The 16,967-nt window shown below is 35.4% G+C and overlaps 1 pseudogene; it reads left to right on the top strand.

The window, feature by feature from the left end:
- The first annotated feature begins 930 nt into the window (after window positions 1–930).
- Window positions 931–16,574, top strand: LOC132564680 (uncharacterized; annotated as a pseudogene).
- Window positions 16,575–16,967: the final 393 nt, after the last annotated feature.

The following is a 16,967-nucleotide window of genomic DNA, read 5'->3' as shown; positions in this document are numbered from 1 at the left end:
ACGTTTTCTTACATTTTAAGAGGAAAACAGTTACGTGATTTGATTAAGAACCTTCCACGGAGACTTGCTTTTGATTGGTCAAATTCCAATGTAGGGTACCAACGTATACGAAACTTCTCAAGTTTGGACAGACCTAGAAACATGATATTGAAGACATATAGAGTTAATATAATTGTCTCTAGCTGTTAATATGGATGACCTTGACTCACTTTCAAGGTCACGAAGGTCAATTATATCAGTAGCGTTAAATGACATTTTTGCCAGTTCCGAACAGCAATGACAAAATTAGGTAATTTTCCTTCTGTTGACACTTGCAATCGTCTGTTATTATCAGGAAATTTTGGAGGAATTAAACTTTTCCGTTAGGTGTCAAAGTTTTCATTAAATGATATTTGAACAACCAAACTTTTAGAATCTTCTTGAGTTCTGTGAAGCCAGAAGACCTGATATTTCACATTTATAGCATGTTGACATAACGGTGAATCGAGTTTGATTATATGAATTACCTTTACCAACTTTCAAGATCACAAGTGTCAATTATGGAAAACATTCCTAAGAATTCAATTGATAACAATAAGTCATGTTTTCCAAAAATTCAACTTCTGGGTTTTTTTGGTGCATTTCAAAATTAACGTTATACAGAATTATTTTGGAAAACAGTACAATCAGTGCTTTGATCTCTTACTATTGAAGATTCTTTTTGTACTTTGATTTCATACAGATTGCCAGTGTATTGCAGGCATTGACATTAATTATAGGCAAAATTAGGTGTAAAGCCCGTTATATGTATATATATTTATATATTGCTAAATACGTGCCTTTTTCATGCTATGTGCACGACTTGTGTTGAAGTGTAATTATCAATATATATTAGTATTACATAGAGTATTCAATTTAAACATATATCAGCATTACCGTTATCCTTTGCAGACACTTATTGGAGCATGTCAGCTGAACGGTTGTCCGGAATCCGCCTGTGTTAGCTTGAGGGAAGGAGGGCACAAATGTGTCATCGACAGAGGTAACACATTTCATATAACATAATAAGGGTTACATTTGTTAATAAGAACCAGGTTAACATGTTAAGAACATAAAATTGATAATTTGATGTAAATCTAATTAGCACTCATTTCGCATTTTTCAAAAAAATGTATTTAGTTTTGTTATTCCCTCGTTTCATACCGAAGTAAAACAGTTTATCTAATTTCAGTCCACTTCGGATTGTTTTTCATTCTTGTGATCCTTTGATAAATGATTTTAAAAATCTCCTTCTTTACAACATTCGTGACTCTGATGATATTCTTCAGTTGTATCTCAGAGCCAACAATCTAGTGTAACCTTTGTTGACATTGAGGGATTGAGTTTTGGACTGTTTCGAGATACCAAAAAGGAATTCAGAGCAAAAGAGACATGTGAGCTGTATAATGGACGACTGGCCGTTTTAAACACGCCCAGGAAATTAGCAATTCTGGCTGCGTCACTACTGCATGTCGATGGTATAGGGCAAACATTACATTTTTTTCTTATCTTAAGCACGTGTCTAAAACAACATGGGGTTTCTTTGTCCAGTACATCTTGTTCCTCCACCACCCCCTCTCCCAAAACAAATCTTGCAAAAAGAAATCAATTATTGAATATTGAATTTTTGCATGTCGTTTTCGATTTCATTTTGTATGAAGGCTATTGCTACATTAGCATATTGTGGCAGTGTCACTTATCTTGTAAATTTCAGTCCTTATTTTAGAAATATCATCCTTTAACATGCCATTGATGTTTGTCAAATGTTTCAATAAATTTTTTGGTAAATATATAATATGTTGCCATCTGCAAGATCCAATATTGTCTATCACAGAAATAGGTAGTTCACTTCACGATTACTAGTTCATGTCTTTTTGTTTAGAGGAACAAACAAACTCAGTTCAATTGGTTTCGTAACACTCTAAGTCTTCCAATACTTGTTTTATCACTCAGATTTCATTATTTTGCATTAATGATTGACAACTTCCACACAACACGTTTCTTCTTGTTGCCCACCGTCACCACATTTCGTTTTCTTTGCAACCATATGTTTGAAGCAATTGTTGTGCCCATTGAGGTATCTTTTAACCCGAATTTGTTTTCGGCGACATTCGTAAATTATTTTTCTGCCATATTTCACAATTGTAGTAAGTAACCTGTTCACTACACTATCCATGTCTAGACGTCCGTTGTCGATTATGAGTAAGTCCAGTTTGAAATATTGCTTGGTTGTATACTAAAAGGCGAAGTCTTCGCTTTTATATAACTTTAAGCACTCCTACTACTACCTTGCAGACGTCACTGAACGAATGTAGACTAAAACAGTGGAGAAATTGCTTGGCTTAATTTTTAATGTGCATTGTATTGCTATAAAAGTGTTAAGATATTATCGGCATACTTAAAATACAATTCAAATATATGCAGATTCGGACCAAATAAACGACCCGTACAACGTCAACTGGACGAATATATATGTAGTCTGTATACAATGATATTGATTACGTATTATCACGATTGAACCATTACAATTGAATATGATAATGTTTACCATTTCTTACACTCTATTGTGTTGTTGTCATGTTTTAGTTTCAAAAGTTTCTAATACGTTACTCATTCATCATTATAACATTAATTCTTGTAGTTGCAAATGTGAAATGGTGGGTTGGAGCATACAAAAGTGTTTCGGGGGATGTGAGGTGGACAACTGATGAACTCGTGCCACCAATAATCATACAGGCAAGTTTATTTGATTGCTACACAGTCTATGGAGGGGACACACTTGATGACAGTCTATGCATCGCACTGAGGCCGTTTGTATGTGAAATATAGCTTTACGAACGAACATTACGAGGGAACATTGGTGAGAAACTATATATATTGAATATCTTTGAGAGAAATATCGGCGGAAGGTAGAAACATCTTGTTAAATAAGTTCGGAAATATTCTGTTTCATGTTTTCAAGTGTCTTTTTATAATTTCATTTTAGATTCCTAAAGACACTGCAGTGCTTATTTGTTTCTTCTTATGACTTCAACTCTAATATGGAATAATTCATTTTGATGACAAGAAGTGTTTTTGTCAGCACTGAATGATTCCTTATGGACCCTCATCATCTCTCGCAAATATTAATTGTATACAACGACAGAACATAGCTTTCACACAAACACTTAAACCTATATATTCCATATATACATTAATGTGAATCCTCTTTGCACCAATACCAAGCGACATATACGCCAACAACATACATACACAACACTTGTATACATTTTACCTACGTTCATGTCCTCACCCATTCCCATCTAATATGCACTAAATATATTCTGTCCTACAATCTTAACCTTCAAAATATCCACACAAATCTCCTCCATACCAATGCCCTGGTCACTTATTTACGTTAGGTACATAACTGTTTATCCCCTTACTTCAAAGCATTTTATTTATTCTTTGACAATTCCCTCAATAAACTCACGCTCATTTACCAAAATACATTGCATCATTGTACAAACATAAAACAATTGATATCCTGAATATGTTTACAACGACTCATTTTACATATCATGCATTTTTGTGTGTGGGTTTTTTTTTATTATTATTTTTTATTTTTGATGTTTTTTTTTTGCTTTCGTCGATACCGAAGGTTGCACCATCGTCTTTGAAGAAGCATGTCATAGAGATTTAACAGTTTAGTGGTTACAAGAACGGTTTACTGTGTTATGTTCTTCTATATCTGTCTATAGCGCTGCTCTGATAACTTGGCTGTACAACAATTTATTTAGTATATAAACTATTAAGGTAGCAGAACACAGTTTCTCGGTGTGACCATGGGTGACTTTTTTGCTCAATAGATTATTATAAAGGTTTTTATTAAAAATGAAAAAAAAAATCCTTGCTAAAATTGGTCCTGTCATGTTTAAGTGGACAATGTGGGGTTTTATTTTTTTCAGGATATTATTTTAGCTTTGTGTTGGAGATTATTATTTGGGCAGTCTCGAATCTGTGTCTACGCACCAAAAACTAGCTTTACAGGAAGTGAAATTTTCATAGTGTTTACATGTGGTCATGTTATGAAGAATTTCCGAGTTGGAATTTGCTGAAATGTAAGTACTTTGTTACCATGAGAGTGTTATTGATTGTAAGATAGGTGTTTAGAATTAAATGTCTTCTAGAAAGTTGTAGTGTTAGGTTGGAATTAGCAGTATTTTTGCATTTTTAGCATTTTTCAGTAGATAACCATGACAATCAAATGTCAGAAATCAGAGGAATTTTTTTTTACACAAATTTCATCTCTCTACTGTTAATGTAATTGTTATGTAGTTTATAAATATATATACATGTAATGATGTATTTTTCATAACCAATCTGCTATACCTGTATATCTCAAACATGACAAATAATTTCAGGAAAAATGCAAATTAACTGTTTCCTGCTACCTAATTTGATCAAACTAAAATGACGTTTTCATTCTTTGCAATGTACATGTAAGGATCTTTACATTAAAACGAAAGGAAAAATATTGTTTTACACATAATAGTTTGAAGTGACAGGAAATGTCATAACAATAGTACAAATTAATTAATTAATTATTATTATTTCGGTTTAGAAATATTTCAAAATGCTGTAGTCTGTGTATTAGAAATAACCAGCAACTTAAAATACAGTATTCTCTTACTTCATTTAATTTAAAATATTATGAGTATACTAGAATTCAACTCATTTATGGAATGTACACGAAAATAAAATAACAAAAGTGGCGAAGGGTCTCATAGCTCTCTCGTCCCAGTTGCTCAAGAGTTAACAAGTGGTTCGTGAAAACTTCAAAAACTGAACTAACAATCAACTTTCGTAAATTTTCCTAAATCACAGAAAGACAGAAATGCAAGTACGATATAACATGCAAGTCATACAAAAATGCATATTGCTAATATAATTGAAATTAGGAAAACTTAATCCTACCAATTCCCGGTAGCTCAATGGTTAGTCAGAGTTGACCGGTGGATAGTGAAAAATTCCAATTGTTGTGGCGCCAATGGAAATTAATACTCAACGCCAGTAATGTATGGTATATTCCGGATGGCGGTCAGGATCCGTTTCTTTGTTTGGTAACTAATTACTGTATCCTCCATTAAATGTTGTTACACTACTACGAAAGGTTGTGTTGTGATTTGTGTCACCCTAATAGTGGCGTGGTGGCAGCGTGATCCAATCTCACGCTGAATCATCGGTACACAGATGATAAATCTAACCAGGTAAATTGTATACACACAAAAATCACAGCGTAAAAGAACTTTTACCCTGATCGCAGCCTTACTCAAGTCTTATATGCCTAACAAATATGACCAACAACATTCATAGAGCGCAAAAACAGTGTTGTTTAGGCAAAGTAGAAACTGTCAAATCTTAATCTATACCCTTTTATTAGACCCTAACTTTGCTCCGTTAATCGTTGAAGGCGCTTCTTGGGGGAAAAAATCTAAGGACGCCGCACTAGTGAGCAGAAAGTTAACATGTTAGAGTTAATGCTTGGACAGATAGCCAATTACTGTCCTATCATTTCCAGAAGTACTATCGTCATAAACTAAATTTCATTGAACTCTATTTGGCAAATTTTTCGCCTCCATTTTAGCTTTCAATCAACTTTCCTCGACTGAGCTGCTGTAAAGCTTGAACCCAATGAACGCCCTGAAGACCTGTTTCAATGAATAATAGCCTTCTTTGAATACAATCTATTGTGGCCTGATATGGATATCTCTCACCATGGAAATGACATAACTGAAGAAGAGGAAATGTCTCCTACTGTAGAGAATATTGCTGTTCTAACCTGGTTACGTCTAATTCACACCGACTTACCCCGCTTTGGCAAACAGAAATATGGCACTGAAATACGCAGCCGCACACTCGCTTCAATCAAACCCGAGATCTCACAAGCACTTGGTTCTCTCCTCGATGGAATCCGCTCATGCGATGACGCTAAAACACAAATAGTAGATCTCCTGTGAAATATAAACTTCCAACACGTTCTACTCCTTCTTTCTCTGTCAATGTATACCCAATATGCAAGGAAGCTAATCGTCCTTATGGCCATTTCCTCAGTAAGTGTTCATATTTACAAGTTCAGGATCGTCGCTATTTTTTAAAAGCACGATGTATTCTGGGGACAGGTGACCTTTCCAGTGATGATGACGATGACGTTGATAGTAATCATCAACATCTCCAGGACAATCTGACACACCATGAGCACGTAGGGTACAAATCCGACAATCGCCATACGTTGATGTCTTCTATGATCACCATAAATACGCTTAACTATCGATAGTGGATCAACCGGTAATATGATTCATTCCAACGTCGCGACCAGATAAGGCGCACATGTAAGAAAGACCGCACAATCTGCACATCAGGCAGATGGGATGTCCCCTTTACATGTTGTCTGTGAGACCCATATTACTTTCCATCACAATGGGTATGACTTGTACTTTGAAGGTCTAGTTGTTGACAATATTGACACTGACATTTTAGCTGGCATTCCGTTCATGGAAAAGATTGACGTCTCTATTCAACCTGCACGTCACGAAGTTGTATTAGCTGGTAAGCTGTGTATACATACGGTTTACAATCCTCTTAACAATATCGGAATAGTGTACGCCGTTCACACGATTACCGTATGGCCCGGCGAGTTTATAGAAGTCAAACTCCTTCAGGATATTGCCCCCCCCCCCCCCCAAATGATGATACCCTTTCCTTTCCATTGAACCTCATTACATTAGTGACCCCTGCTCTTGGCCATCTCCTAGCATATCAAGTGTTTGTGGGAACATTTGCATCCCTAACTTTACATCTGAGCCACAAGTTATCAAACGAAATGAACACTTCTGTAGGACACGTATAACGTTCTGTCCTGAAGCATCTGATGATAACCAACCTGTACAAAAGGAGCCCTTCCAATCAACCAATGTTACAAGCTTTTCTAAAAATGTGCGTGTTGACCCTGACAAAATCCTCTCACAGATGAGATGAAATTAAATTTTAAACAGCTTCTACACAAGCTTGAAAAAGTATTCGACCCCACATTTACTGGCTATAAAGGCGCTGCAGGACCTGTAAATGCCCATGTAAATATGGGCACTGTGCAACCATCCCAACGGAAGGGTAGAATTCCACAGTATTCTAAAGAATAATTAGATCTATTGCAGGAAAAATTTGATGAGCAGGAACAACTTGGTGTATTTCGCCGACCAGAAGACTTCTCCGTTAATGTTGAGTATGTCAACCCATCATTTCTCATCAAGAAACCAAGCGGTGATTTCCGGCCGGTAACCGCTGACGTTGGCCGGTATAGTAAACAGCAACCGTCACTTATACCTGATGTTGACTCCACATAACGTCAAAGAAGTTCTGTTCCCCAAACTCATTCCTGTTGATTGCACTGGTTCAAAACACTAGTGTTAACAGAATACAAGCTAATTTGCTTTCTAGAAATAATAATCAGTCCCGGTATAGCCAATAACATTGTCAAGGTGTACTGTACAGGTGGCCAGGTAAATCCAGTAAGACGAGTGAAGTTTTCTCAGTTCACATTTCACAGCGAAAATCTCTCGAATTCACACTTTAATAAAATATTTATAAAAACATATTCATGGTACTGAGATAACAATATAACTACTGATGAACATATTTCAACATCTAGGAATGACAGAAATTGTCTGAAAAATGCAAAGCAAGAAAGCAGTGTGTACACTATTTTGCAGCCATGTTGAATCCCCGGAAATTCAGAAAAAATCTGGCATATGCATATCCTTAGGTTCCCACTCTAATAGTTCACAATACTATGAATTTTGGAAGTACTTTGTTATTCACTTCTATCGTCGAAAACATTTGCTAATGATATGAAATATGTATTATTTTCAAATGGTTAAAATTCTGGTAGCTATGGTAACGTCATTATTCGTGAAAGATGATTTCAAAAGATTTTGAAAGCTTGTATTCCCATGTTGCTAAATATATGAAGGTTGCTTGCTAAAATCTGGACTTGAAAAGGATGAAAGTTCATGTTGAAGCAAAATGACAGGTGAAGTGTCCATAAAATTCCTGGGAGTTAAGGAGTTTATGGTTGCATTTATGAGTTAGTGGTGGGGATTATATTAATAGTAAAACATGTAAACGTTAATTTAGATTTATACTCTACAGCGGGATGATCTATTTCGTATAGGGACCATACTCTATGACGAGAAGGATCTATTTGTTATAGCGGTCACACTCTAGAACGGTAGGGATCTATTGGTTATAGAGGTCACACTCCACAAGGGGAGGAGAGTATTTATAATAGAGGTCACACTCCACAAGGGGAGGAGAGTATTTATAATAGAGGTCACACTCCACAAGAAGAGAGTATTTATAATAGAGGTCACACTCCACAAGGGGAGGAGAGTATTTATAATAGAGGTCACACTCCACAAGGGGAGGAGAGTATTTATAATAGAGGTCACACTCCACAAGGGGAGGAGAGTATTTATAAAAGAGGTCACACTCCACAAGGGGAGGAGAGTATTTATAATAGAGGTCACACTCCACAAGGGGAGGAGAGTATTTATAATAGAGGTCACACTCCACAAGGGAGGAGAGTATTTATAATAGAGGTCACACTCCACAAGGGGAGGAGAGTATTTATAATATAGGTCACCCTGTTCAACAGAATCATTGCATTGGTGATAGAGACCAAACTCTACAGTGGGGGACGCAATAAAATGGGAAATTAGAAAACTCTAAAAAGTCTTATTCCAACTTATAGATGTTTATCTTAACCTAATTAGACTCTTCTTCAAACCGCATACCGTCAATATAAGTTATATGATTTACCTTGTTAAATTTCTCTTTTATTGCTTCGAGTTGTGTTGTTTAATTTATTTGCCGTCTGTGTGTGTTAAAATAAATGTTATGCTGCCTCTTATATGTGTTGTATAGATAACTGAGATAATGCCAGTTATCATTTTATGAATTGACACATTTATATCTCAGAGCTGTATCAAATCAGCTTCCAATTAATTGAAATGTGCATATCTATCGTTCAGTCATCCCATCACGAGCTGCTGATTTACAAGGAGCAAGTAATCATGGTTGAGAAAGGCAGACCTCTGAGGTTTATGAAAAATATCTTATTTGCGGGACTTTTAATATATGTCTTCTTCACTGCTGTCTACTTTACAAATTCATATGTTCAATGGAACACAATGTCAGTGACACAAAGATGCATAACACCTGCAGAGCTATCAAACATTGATAAAAGACCACTTTTCGCATTAGGAATATTTTCAGCAGATAAGCATATTGAATACAGGAGCGCTCATCGGTCGACATGGCTGTCTACTGTAAATCTATTACGAGATACACTTCCTTTCAGAATAAAATATAAATTTCTGTTGGACCAGCAAACAGAGATTGCAATGTTAGAAAACAGCAAATATAACGATAGTCTTTTTCTAAACGTGACTGTGAAGGGACGAGCGGTAAGATTTGGAGAGAAATTATATGTGTGGTATAAGTACGTTCATGAAAAATACACGAATGTGACACTTATTGCAAAATCAGATGATGATACATTTTTTTGTGTCCCACAGATTTTCAAAAGACTTGACGAAATCACAGACATTATACTATGGGTGGACACATGGTCCCAAAGAGAAACTAAGTGCAAAACAGTTTTATATAGACGAAATGGTTGTAGTTGTTGGTAAAAAATTAATAGATAGAATTGTTAAACGCAAGTATTGTACAGATCAGAAAGGATGCAACGCTAGCATTGACTTGATTGATACTAACTTTGCTGATACGTCTTTAGTATCTTGGTTGTCTATTTACAATGATATTGGTTACGTTGCAGATGACAAAATAATTTTTCATATGGGCCGAGGTCATGAAGCAGCGATACTGTTGAACATAAAGCCAGGATTTTGTACAAGGTATATCCTAAACCACAAATCATCCATGGATATGATGAAGCAACTCTATAAATATAACACACCTATAACCTTCTCAAATGTTGGGCCCATTGGTTCTGTAACTGGGTCGTTGTTTTCGGGTGGTATCGTAATAACACTTTTACCAACGTCGATAACGAATAAGTATAAATATTTGGCAATGTTAGACAAAATACCAGAGTGCAATAACTGGGCTGTTGTCACGACAATACATTCCCCGTCAAAAGCTGTTAAAACCATAGCGTCGCTGTCGAATTGGTGCCTAGTTATAGTAGCTGACAATTTGACACCGTTGGAGGGACTTGGATATGATAGGCCCGAAACAGAATAAAATATTTTTCGGTAAAAGAACAAAGCAAGTTATATCCTTTGTTATCAGAGATCATACCAAATAATCATTTTGGAAGAAAAAAACATTGGATATATGTATGCTATCCATCACAAAGCTAAACAAATATGGGACTTCGATGACGATAATAATGGAATGATTAAACTAAACTATTTCAAAATGGAAATACATTTCCATTACGTCACAGTTTATGGAAAATATTCTCCTTAACCCTTATACATATTTCGGAGTGGAGGAAACTTATACCTGGCCAAGAGGATTTCCCCTACAAGATATTAGAAACGAAACCACTAAACCAAAACTATGCAATTCAAGTGATACATTGACTCTTGGCATCGTGTAATCATTAGCCAATAATCAGCCAGACATAGATGCTATTTATAGACTGACACGTGACGTTCCTTTTGACTTTAGAGCAACCAGAAAGTCTCATCTCTCATTAGTATTGCCTAATTATTCCTATGCACCATTCAATGCCGGCGTTTCCTTACCTAGCTTTACCTATCAGTGTAAATGGGCGTGTCAGTGATATTTGGAGAAGCTACATTGTTCAATTCTTTCTTCACAGAAAAGATATCCGTTTGGCCTTTTCGCCACCGTATGTCACACAAGAAAGAAACCCTAATAATATCTTAAAAGATTTTAATGCAGAGTTGGATTTGTACCACAAAGGTAAAGAGTTGGAGGACTTCCTTTCATCGGAAAAATCTGGCAATTTGACAGATATTGTGGAGCTGTATATGTCTTTGTTGTCTGTCTGGTGTTTTGTCAATATATCTCCCTCCCTCTGTCTGTCTGGTCTTGTCTTGTTTTGTCTGTCTGCTATTTTTAACTGTCGACGTATATCTCTATTCTTTTCTTCCTATAACATGACACATGACATTATGGAATATTCACTTCACTTTAAATTCATAAAAACATGTATGATCTTCGGCGTGTAAACTTATTTAAGCAAGGAATATATACGCTGACTAGTATGAATGTGGCTTATTAATATAAAATGTCTATGCATGTTTGGAAAACTGGAAGGAATGATCTTTTTTCTGTACATTATGTAATACTGTCATGTGCGCATGTCCTTTGAAAAAATGAATAAAATATGAGTTATAAAAAAGAAAACTGTCTATAAGTAATTATCTCGATTTCTTTATATCGTTTCATGAATGGAAGGATGCCTCTTATAGAGGGCATAATTGAATTACATCTACATATATATATATATATATCGTCTTATTATTAAAAGGCAACAATTATTAAATTATTTTGAATTTATTTGGGCAACCAAAAATGGTGTCCATTGGATAAATTGTGCATTCAATATTGCATTTTGTATCGAGTTGAGAACTCTCTTCAAATGGTGTTTACATGAATACAATCACAAAGTATATATATAAATATCTTCGTCCTCAAAATCACAAAAACTGCATCTTTTACTCTCTTTGATACCGATTTTATAAAGAAATGTATTTGTACATAATATTCTACGAATGATTTTGAATTGAAAATTCTGCAAAATTACATCATTAGTACATGTTCTTGGTATGAAATAAATTTTATTCCAGTCAATTTCTAAGTTTTGAATATCCTGTGTCCACTTTTCCATTGCTTTTACATTTTCAGAAATTATTGGGGTACAAAATTCTGCATAAAAGATATTTGTTGGTTTGCGAATTAGTCTTTTCCATGTACCTTGAATGGCTGAAATCCAACCATAAAATTCAATTCTTTGTACATGTGGAATATCAAAATGTTCCCCAAACTGCTGATAGGTTAGTCCTTTACCCTCATTATCGAAAAAATCTGAAATATCATTGATACCCTTATCTTGCCATAGCTGGTAATATACTAATTCATTTCCTATTTTAATGTTACTGTTGAACGAAACTGGTTGAGAAAAGTAATATTCTGCAGTGTTTTCCTCTCTGTTGAGAATACGCCATGCCAAAAATACATCTCGTTAGAACGAGTTGAGATTTCTTACTATTTTTATCATGTCATATCTGTTATATGCAAGAACATTAAAGATGCCATATCTTTCTAGATCATCTAGCAATAGCAATATCCAGGGAGAGGTATTTCGGGGATCGAGTAATTTCTTTACCCTTGTTAGTTTCAAAGAATTTATGAAACATTCAATATCTGTCTTTTTCAATCCACCATTTTCATAATTATTTTTTAAAGTAGAACGCTTAGTTTGATCTCTTTTATCGTTCCAGATAAAAATGAAACAAAGACTTTCTTTGATCTTCCAAATTTTTTCAGTGTAGTTTCTTTTTTCTAAATGACAAAAGCATTTGGTACATTTTTCGCCCTCCATATTCCACCTAGCTTTTGCTCTGACCATCAGTCCCCGTACTTTCTCCTCTCGTAGATTAGATTTCTTTTTCCTCTAAAATAACAGCTGTTTCTTGATTTTCATTGATTGCCAAAAGGTCACACTGTAACTGTAATATTTCTTGTTCGAATTAGCCCATTCTGTTTTTAACTAGCATATAAAATAGTTTTGCCCCTGATAGCTTATTTTATCATTTCCCATAAAAGTTGATCATTCACTTGTGGCAGGATCTATAATTTTAATATTTGTATTGAATTGTCTCAGTATTGTATTAGTCTTATTTATTAGTTTCGTTTATACTGTATGCGTCTAAGTGTTTAGTCTAGTTTTCGTCTGCTTATATCGTATCGTTTGGTCATTGGTCAGTTTTGTCTTTGTCTTACGTCACAATCTTGTGTCTTATTTTATTGGCTCTTGTCCATTTCGCGCTTTTTGTTTGTTCCGGTCATTGTCTGACTGGACAGTGAGGTGACCAGAGAAATTGTAAAGTCGTGCGGGTGAATATCTGCAAACCTCCTGTATAACTACCCGCTCACCTGTACGATGCCGTTCATATTTACAAGACAAGATTTCCCCTATACCTCTGTGCCATACACAGAGTTAATCTCTTGTCGCCTGCAATAAAAACCAGGTTAATGGTTGAGAACTTACGAAGGTGTTGTTGTGGTGTTTTGCCCATAACCCGACCCTGTAACATTGGAGCCCCCCAGTGAGGAACCATTTCTGGTTTACATCGTGGACCGTACGAGTGCAGTGTGAAGCCGTATTATGAATGATTCCACCACCTGTATTTCGCCTGCATGAGGATTTGTGACATTCCAGTGACGATAGGTCGATGCGCTCAGTGATTACTTAGTACTACGATACGGACACAGGTAAACGGACAGGCGCTTTCAAGCGTTCGGGTGATACCGAATCCAGGAACTGTTCCTTACAAACGCAACAGTGATCCAGATGTATTCCCCAAGATGGCGGCGCCCATGATGAACTTAAAATTCAGACGGACAATTTATTTGGAATAAATTTCTGATTCTGATCATTGATATTTTCGTAATACTACTGCAAGACATGTACTTAGATTATTTACACAAATTTTGATCATATTTTTGACGGTGATCAGTTGTGATTGTAGTTGTGTCACACATCATTTATCCTTATATATTCAGTACTCTGTGTTCAGTGTTCTATGGTTTTTTTTTCGTTTATTTGTGTTCCAAATTGGATTTCCTATTTTGCTTATTTTTCCAAATCCAATATTTTTGTGTGCATATTTGCACATTGATATAAAGTGTGACATGGCTACTACCAGTGTACATTAAAGAGGTACCATTTTTGTCTTACCTCTACTTGTGTACTACCTTTGATGTATATCCCTAAACCATTTTATATCATTGATATTTTGATTATTTTGAGTTCTGAATAGAGTTGCGTTTTCATTAGTCAGAAAAGTAAGTAATTGATCCGAGATAAGAAGATAATGAAAGATGAAAATTGTGAAAAAATAAAATCCTCCCCGGCGGGGAAATACACCCAGGTCTCCCGCGTGACAGACGGGGATACTTACCACTATACTACCGAGGATTTGATAACAATTACAATGAACAGGTTACATGAAATATGCTGTGCCTTGTTCTTAGAGTACTGAATACATTTGCATTTCCACAATTAGGAAACACTGCGTATATGATGAAATGATAAACTAGTGTTGATGTTTGATAGCGGACAGGAAAATTGAAAAAGAAAAATCATCACATGCACGAAATTGAACATCGATCTCCCGCGTGACAGGCGGGGTACTTACCACTACATTACTGTATATTGGATTAATGTTAGGAATGAACGCGTCACGTGTCCCGTTTGTATCATACTGAATAGATTTTCATTTTCACGAGTAAGAAAAATTAAGAAAAATAGTGTTGATGAAGAAAAGATTTGAAAATCCTTACCACTATACTACCGAGGATTTGATAATAATTGAAAACTAGTGTTGATTAAGATCAAAGATGGCAAAATTGAAAATGAAAATCCTTACCACTATACTACCGAGGATTTGATAATAATTGCAATGAACACGTTACATGAAATATGCTGTGCCTCGTTCCCAGCGTTCTGAATAGAATTGCGTTTTCATTAGTTAGAAAAATAAGTAATTGATCCGAGATAAGAAACAGATGTTGATTAATGATAAAAGATAATGAAAGATGAAAATTGTGAAAAAGTAAAATCCTCCCCGGCGGGGAAATACACCCAGGTCTCCCACGTGACAGGCGGGGATACTTACCACTATACTACCGAGGATTTGATAACAATTACAATGAACAGGTTACATGAAATATGCTGTGCCTTGTTCTTAGAGTACTGAATACATTTGCATTTCTACAATTAGGAAACACTGCGTATACGATGAGATGATAAACTAGTGTTGATGTTTGATAGCAGATAGGAAAATTGAAAAAAAAAAAAAAAAAAAATCATCACCTGCATGGAATTGAACATCGATCTCCCGCGTGACAGGCGGGGTACTTACCACTACATTACTGTATATTGGATTGATGTTCGGAATGAACGCGTCACGTGTCCCGTTTGTATCATACTGAATAGATTTTCATTTTCACGAGTAAGGAAAAATTAAGAAATTGATCCGAGATTAGAAACTAGTGTTGATGAAGATCAAAGATGGCAAAATTGAAAATCAAAATCCTTACCAATATACTACCGAGGATTTGATAATAATTGCAATTGTGGCAGGATCTATAATTTTGATATTTGTATTGAATTGTCTCAGTATTGTATTAGTCTTTATTAGTTTCGTTTATACTGTATGCGTCTAAGTGTTTAGTCTAGTTTTCGTCTGCTTATATCGTATCGTTTGGCCATTGGTCAGTTTTTTCTTTGTCTTAAGTCACAATATTGTGTCTTATTTTATTGGCTCTTGTCCATCTCGCGCTTTTTGTTTGTTCCGGTCATTGTCTGACTGGACAGTGAGGTGACCAGAGAAATTGTAAAGTCGTGCGGGTGAATATCTGCAAACCTCATGTATAACTGTAAGTTTTGCTATTTTATTATCCTGCAAACTCCACTGATTGCATTTGTATCCATTACTAAAGTATATTTGGTATCAGAAGTCAGATTTAAATTACTTTCATTATCAATATTTTTCTGTAATACTAGTTTGTACTTGTGCCGATAATCTCAAGTAATGATATTATTTGAATATCTGTATTTCTAATTTCCTGTCTAGGTATATCATTATCACATAATGTTACTACCGATTTAGTTCCGTAATTTAGATCTGTACATTTGTAACTTAACAGACCCGCTCACCTGTACGATGCCGGTCATATTTACAACAGACAAGATTTCCCCTATAACTCTGTGCCATACACAGGTAATTCAGCTTATGATAATTGTATTTTTAGTATGTATACAGATAATTGTACATCTGTATGTTATATTTTCATTTTCCGTACTTAACGTATAACGTACTGTATATCTATACCGAGCTAGTTCATATTTTACCTGTATATGAAATAAGTCAGTCAGAACACATTGTTCCATGTAATATCTTTCGTTTATATATCCAGTGCAGTATCAACTATATCTGTATCTGTTATAGTTTTTTTATACTGTGATACGTATTAGTTGAGCCAGTGCTACATGTAAACTAGTATTGTAACCGTGACGTATTAGTTATCACGTAATAGGTGTATTGTACTTGTATATTTATCTGTGTGAAATGTGTCGTATGGTCAACTTTATTATGTACATTATCGTTATGTTGTTTTATCTTTGTTATTGCAGAGTTAATCTCTTGTCGCCTGCAATAAAAGCCAGGTTAATGGTTGAGAAACTTACGAAGGTGTTGTTGTGGTGTTTTGCCCATAACCCGACCCTGTAACACAATGAACACGGTATATGAAATATACTGTGCCTCGTTCTCAGCGTTCTGAATAGAGTTGCGTTTTCATTAGTCAGAAAAGTAAGTAATTGATCCGAGATAAGAAGATAATGAAAGATGAAAATTGTGAAAAAATAAAATCCTCCCCGGCGGGGAATTGAACCCCGGTCTACCGCGTGACAGGCGGGGATACTTACCACTATACTACCTAGGATTTGACAACAATTACAATGAACAGGTTACATGAAATATGCTGTGCCTTGTTCTTTTTAGAGTACTGAATACATTTGCATTTCCACAATTAGGAAACACTGCGTATACGATGAGATGATAAACTAGTGTTGATGTTTGATAGCGGACAGGAAAATTGAAAAAGAAAAATCATCACATGCA

Source organism: Ylistrum balloti, unplaced genomic scaffold, assembly GCF_031769215.1.
Source record: "Ylistrum balloti isolate Yb309-2 unplaced genomic scaffold, AGI_CSIRO_Ybal_v1 Utg372500, whole genome shotgun sequence".
NCBI classification, from domain to species: domain Eukaryota; kingdom Metazoa; phylum Mollusca; class Bivalvia; order Pectinida; family Pectinidae; genus Ylistrum; species Ylistrum balloti.
The sequence above is the reverse complement of the archived record's forward strand: the minus strand, read 5'-3'. Positions and strand labels throughout refer to the sequence as shown.